This window comes from Merops nubicus, unplaced genomic scaffold, assembly GCF_000691845.1.
Source record: "Merops nubicus isolate BGI_N331 unplaced genomic scaffold, ASM69184v1 scaffold13788, whole genome shotgun sequence".
NCBI classification, from domain to species: Eukaryota; Metazoa; Chordata; class Aves; order Coraciiformes; family Meropidae; genus Merops; species Merops nubicus.
The window spans coordinates 1,511-7,588 of NW_008626419.1; positions in this window are offsets into that span (position 1 = coordinate 1,511).

The window sequence follows — 6,078 nt, forward strand, 5'->3', positions numbered from 1 at the left end:
GAGGGCATCACCTGCAGGGCAGCAGAAGAGCTGTGGGCACTGGCTGCTGGGCTCTGGACTCACTCCCCAATTCTCTCCTCATCCCTGGGGTTGTATGACTTGTATGGCTTGGGTCTCTAAAGGGCTGAGGGCAAAATATAACTAAACACAACAGGAGTCACTTATTTTCACTTTACTAAGCCACCAGCTTGATAACAAAAATAACCCAAGAGTTCAGCCTCACATTTCCATGAAGATTTAATAATCCTGTAGTTTGGGGAAGGGACTTGTTTTATTAAGATTTCATTTTGCACAATAAATCACTGCATATTTTCTGATACGCTACGAAGTATAATAATAAATAATTAAAACTAAACTACCCTTACTTGTCAAAATAAATTATTTATTATAGTTTGGGATATAGCATCTTTGAATTTTTTATTGTTTGATTCCCAGAATATTATCATTTCCAATCAGTGAAGTTAATGATGCTCCAGTGTATTTTTCTACATTTGCAACAATCACAGTTGTGTGGAACTCTGTTTTACACAGATATTTATGGTTAGCACTTTGCTGAACCCTTTCAAGTTTTCACCTTTCTCATAAGCATTGATGGCAGTGAGTCATGAGTTGTGGGGATAAATATATTCAAATGAATTATCCTTCTGTTTCTATACTCCACCTAGCAACCTGGAGTCACCCAGCTGTGCATGAAAAAAAATGAGGTTTCTGTTCAAAAGAATAATTCCTATGTTGTGAAAAGAGAAATACGTTGGAGTGTTACACTTAGAAAAAAGAGGGAGAGAGGCACATTTTCAGACTTCAATATTGAGTCTAAGTTTGGGGGTTTATGTCATTGATGTATCCAGATCTGTTCACTAGCTTTATACATTCAGGTCATGTTGTTTTGGGGATTTTTCTGGGGGGAAGGGAGCAGGGGGAGGCCTTGTAGTCTTGAGAAGGGGGAAATAGATTTGAAAAATAAAGTCAGATATAGTTATCCTTATATTTTGGGAGTAGTAACAGAGAGAGCATGCAACATATTTTTTTTGGTGGCCTATACTGTGAAGCTATAGGAAAAATTTTTTTTTTTCATTCTTCTATGTCTGTGCCATGTTGTCCCTTTGGAAAAGCAACATGTTTCTGTTAATTTTCTGTCCATCTTCACAGTGCTGATAGTGCTCCCTACTTTCTACTTATTTTTTCTGGGAAAAGAAAGTCAAATATAGGAATTTCTATTATCAATGAAACAAGAGCAACTGTTCTTTTTTACATGCAAGACCATTTATCAAAGAATCTACTTGATCAATAACATTCATTTCACAGACATGAGCGTTAGATTTTAAGGACTGTAGAGGAACGATTAGTGTGTTTAAGCATTTTTTGGAGCCAAACTTCCACTGAAATAGCTAACACTGTGTCTGTGGCAGAAGCATTCAGAAAACCTCAGCAGGGCGTTTCAGCAGAAATGCTGTTTCCAAGCTTATTTTTTTTATTTGACGGGGTATGGTACCTTCCTCTCTCTTAACAGATCACATTGGAAAACGATTTGAAAAGATATTCCCACTAAGTGAGATTGCTATAAAATATGTATGTTTTGAGCAGCAGATGGAAAAAATTCTCCTCTTTCACTTAGCAACACAATACAGGGGTGGGAGTGCTGCGCGGGCGGGTTTTGCTGCGACCCACCCGTGGTGACAAACCCAGTGACAAGGGAACCAAGTGACTTGGGTTTATGTTGCCGTGAAGAAGGGTGTCCACCTTGCCACCACTCCTTCCTCTGCACCAAGGCGGAAACAGATAGTGCCCACAAATTCTGCCAGTGTTGGCTTTTTATTTCTGCCTCCCTCTGCCAGGAAGCAGGTGCTTTGCTGCCGTGGTATGCCATAACCCGCTGAGCTCTGCGAGGTTACGCTGCTCTGGAGCAGATGAGGTGATTCACTTCATCCTGTGATTTCCCTATCTGTAAAATGGGAACAATAACATTTACTTTATAGAGTGCATGGAGGTCCTTGCACAGCAAAGCTCTGTATAAAGGCAAAATATGGTTAATATTATTTTCGTACAGACACGGGAGTTTCCTGTAACTGCTCGGCTTGCAGTTGGGAATACATTTATCTGGCAGCCTTTCAGTGTGCAGAGGAAAGTGCAATAGCCTGAAGACAGGAATGAAGACAACCTAACCTCTTCTGTTTGTTGGAGTTTTTTTCTTTTTTTCATGTCATTCTCCATTGCTGGAAAAAATAGGTGCCAGAGCCCTGAAGAGTCTTTGATGTCACAGATGATCTGATAACCTTGGTGTTGTACTGTGAAAGCCAGGGTCACGCAGAGGCTGTAAAATGAATTTTTAGATCTCAAAAGTTAGAAAATTAAAGCACGTTGAACAGTGTGCTTTAATTGATCTCATAGTCTGAGGAGCAGAGCTTTTGCAGCAGCTTACAAGAAAGAATGTCAGCCTAAAACCAAGCACGGTGATGACTGCCATAACTGGGCTCATTAACTTCAGCAGAATGACTTGTGATAATATACACTCCTAGCCCATAGGAAGATTTTTGCCATGTATAGCACCGAATTTAGCATGTAATAAGGAAATACAGTTTGGCTGGTGGAACTTTAAGGGAAAGGTTATACTTTTTTGCTTGGAAGTATCTCATTTTGCTATTCACACCAGTCCTCTTTGATCAAATTAACATTTTACTATAAGTAGCAGAGCACTCAGTTCATGCTATTCATTATCTTGTCACAAAACAATGAGAATAATTTAAACTGGCTATATTGTGTAAGGCTTTTTCTTTTTTTAATTGGAAAGCACACAGCAACATTATGATCATGCCCTACTGGCTCCACTGTGAGCAGTGCAATATTTACACGCTGTATTAAGGAGAATGAAAGTATTTTGAAATATTTCATTACCAAGGAAGTAGCTCTACGCTAGAAAAGCAGCAGAATAGAAATGAAGAGGAATTGTATGAGTGAACTCTCTGGAAAAATATCATCTTTAGACAGTGATGGATTTGCATGGTCTTGATCAGGGCCAGTAGCGTGGGTGCCACAGGTCACTGCAGGATTTCCAGGCTGCACATAGCAGATTTGAAAGTAAGAAACCAAGAATTTTAGCACAAGCTGATGAAAAGCAACTGTGCTATGGCACACATATTTCTTAGCCAGAGTGGGATAGTTCCACCCAAGAGGTGGGTGTGTGAACTTTCCAGTGGCTCCGAGTTGTGCAAGATCATTAGGTTTTAGCCATTTTCCATACTGGGCATCTGTCTCTGGCTGCACTCTCTTTTCTTATTTCAGGAAAAATTGTTCAACCATTTCTAAGAACAAGATTAAGAAAAAATATCCAGTTTTCCCCACATGTTATGAGTTGTTCTTACTGTTTTGGTGAGGAGCCTGCTGTGCCCATATTTAAGAGAATGGGCTTGGCACTTGATGAGGGAAGGTTTGCCTTTTTCTCAGGGCTGTATCTTCTGTTGCTTCAAGTAGCAATTAAAAAAGCCCCAAGTTGGCCAGCCTATAAGCGTCTGGAAAAAAGGAAAAAAAAGAGTTCACACAAACTCAAGGGGATCTGGTTTGAATTTGTTGGCTTTGATGTGCGTGCCTGTCCCAAGCAGGCTGCAGTCGGTCCCGGGGACAGCCAGGTTTCCTCTCTGGGAGCAGGGGAAGGTTCAGTGTGGCGCTGAGCTCGGGGAGGGGAGGGGAGGTGCTCCCCCAGCCTGCCCTGGGACTGCCAGCATCGGCGTGAGGGCACGGGAGAAGGAGCACTGGGACTGGGACTGGGCTGCTGCGAGGACAACTGGAGAAGGAGCGACGAGGAGAAGAGGGAGGAGGAAAGCGTGGGGGTAAGACTGGTTCTGGCAGTTGTTGGGTCGCGTGAGCTTTGGGCTGACTTTTGCCTGTCTGGAGCTAAACGCACTGGGATGCTTGGGGAGAACAGAAGTGGTGCTTCCAGCAGCCAAAATAAATTAGGGAGGGGACAAAGTGACCAGCAGAGAGGAGTCAGAGAGGCAAAACCAGTTTTTGTGTGGGAGCAGCACCGCAGGCACTCTCTGGGGTCCGGGGTGCAGGTGAGGAATGGGCAAACGCAGCCCATGCCACACGGTGGGGCCGTGGTTGGCATCGCTGGGCAGAGCACCCAGAGGCAACAGGACAGTGGCAGGGGCTGGAGGAACCCAGGTAGCTCAGGATGGGGGTTGTGCCAGCACGTTCATTAACGTTTCTGAAGCACTTGGATCCTTTGATGGTGGAGACCAGAGCACAGCCTGTGAGGACACAGTGAGTCCTGTCTGCAGAGGAGGGTGGGATCAGTTTGGGGTAAATAAATGGCAGAGCTCACACGTGGAATAAGGAGGACAAAGCAAATTGCCCCTCCATCGAGCAGGAGTCATCCTGAGGGCTGAATGAAGTAGGGGGTCTCGTCAGGACAGAGTAACAGCACGTTCCTGTGCAGTTCCAGCCTGCCTCCCAAAGTGCTCAGCACACCCACGGCCCTGGCACTGGCTTTTCAAAACTTTAGAAGTGCTCAGTTTTGAAACTACTGTTCTTTTAACAGGTTTTTGTGTGTAATTTATAATTTATATCACAACAGCACCCAAAAGTGCTTTCCAGACACTGAACACATCTATAATTCTGCCTCTAAAAAGCGTCCGTTTTGGAAAAAAAAAACTTGACCAGTATTTCCTGAATAGAATGGTGCAAAGTTTCTGTTGATGTGTTTTTAACAATGCATAGTCTGAAGTCTTGTCTGGTGTTACTCACAGGATTCCAACAGGTGCTGGGATCGGCTGGGGAGGCTGTGCAGCACGGGCAGCTGACAGCTCACTGTACATGCAGATGTAACATCTATTAGAAATATCCTCTGTGGTTTGCTTGCATGCGAGCTGAACGGCTCCTCAAAACAACGCTGCCGTGAATGGAAGCCATCAGCAGGATTGCTCAAGGCTGCAAAACCCATTACTTAGACAGCAGTAGATGCAAGAGCAAGTGCCACGGCGTAGTAGCTTGTGCTGCTGTGCTGGAGTTGCTGGGCAGTTATTAGATCAATATATGTACAGCCACGTCTAATAAAGTGAGAGAAAATAATTTATCTCTGTGCGTATTGTTAGCTCAGGTTTTATCCTAATACCATCCAGCTGCATAAACAACGTAAGCTTCCTCTGTGCCTTTTTACTGCTGCTGCCATTTGTTCAGGCACACAATGGGTTGTGTCCCAGATTCTGATATTACAGCCATCTTACTGTACTTTTTAATTACACCTGTAGAACCTGTGCAGAGTCGTTTGATACAGTGTTGTGAGCAAACAGCAGAGATGATGCATTTGGTATTTGATTGCCATTGGTCTGGTGATTGATTAAGGTGCAGGCTGAGTCTCTGCTCTGACTGGCAAGTCAAACATCCATGCACACAGGGGCTTAGGTTTCATGTCGGCTGTTTTAGATGACTTAAGTTTTCAAAAGGATTAGCTGAAAAAGCAGGAGTCTGGCACAGAAGTTATGGTGAGGTAGAAATGGCAGCGTGAATTTATTACTTAATAAAGGACAGGACCCATCACTGTAAAGGGTAAAAGTTGATAGGAAAAGTTTTGACCTTGGTTGGTTTTGGCTCATGGGTTTGGAACAGTTGGTGATGTGTCTTAGAAGTGGAGGTAGAAAATCATTTTAACTATTTTCTGCTGAAAGTGCAGCATAGTTTACATAGAGTAGCCCAGGTAAAAAGCAGAGATTACTCAAGGAGGTAAGCAGTGTGGTTTTATAACAGTAAAATAGATGGTTTTTAAAAAAAAAGCAGAAAGTCTGGCCAGGAGAAGTACATACTATAAAAACAACCAGGTTTTGTTCCACTTTCCTTAACCAGGAGGTTATACACAGTTATGGAAAAGACTTTGCTGCTGTTCATTGCCTGAAGTTACTGGTCCATCTGTCTCTGCCCTAACTCTTGCACAGACAATCTTTGCTCATGATTCTGCCTTTCTCTTTTCCATTATTATTCAATATTTATATGGGAATTTTGTCTGGTAGCCAAGTCACAGGCTTATCAGATATTGTGTAAATCCCCAGCAGCCAGTAACTGATCTGTGCAAAATCGTCAGTTTAGGGT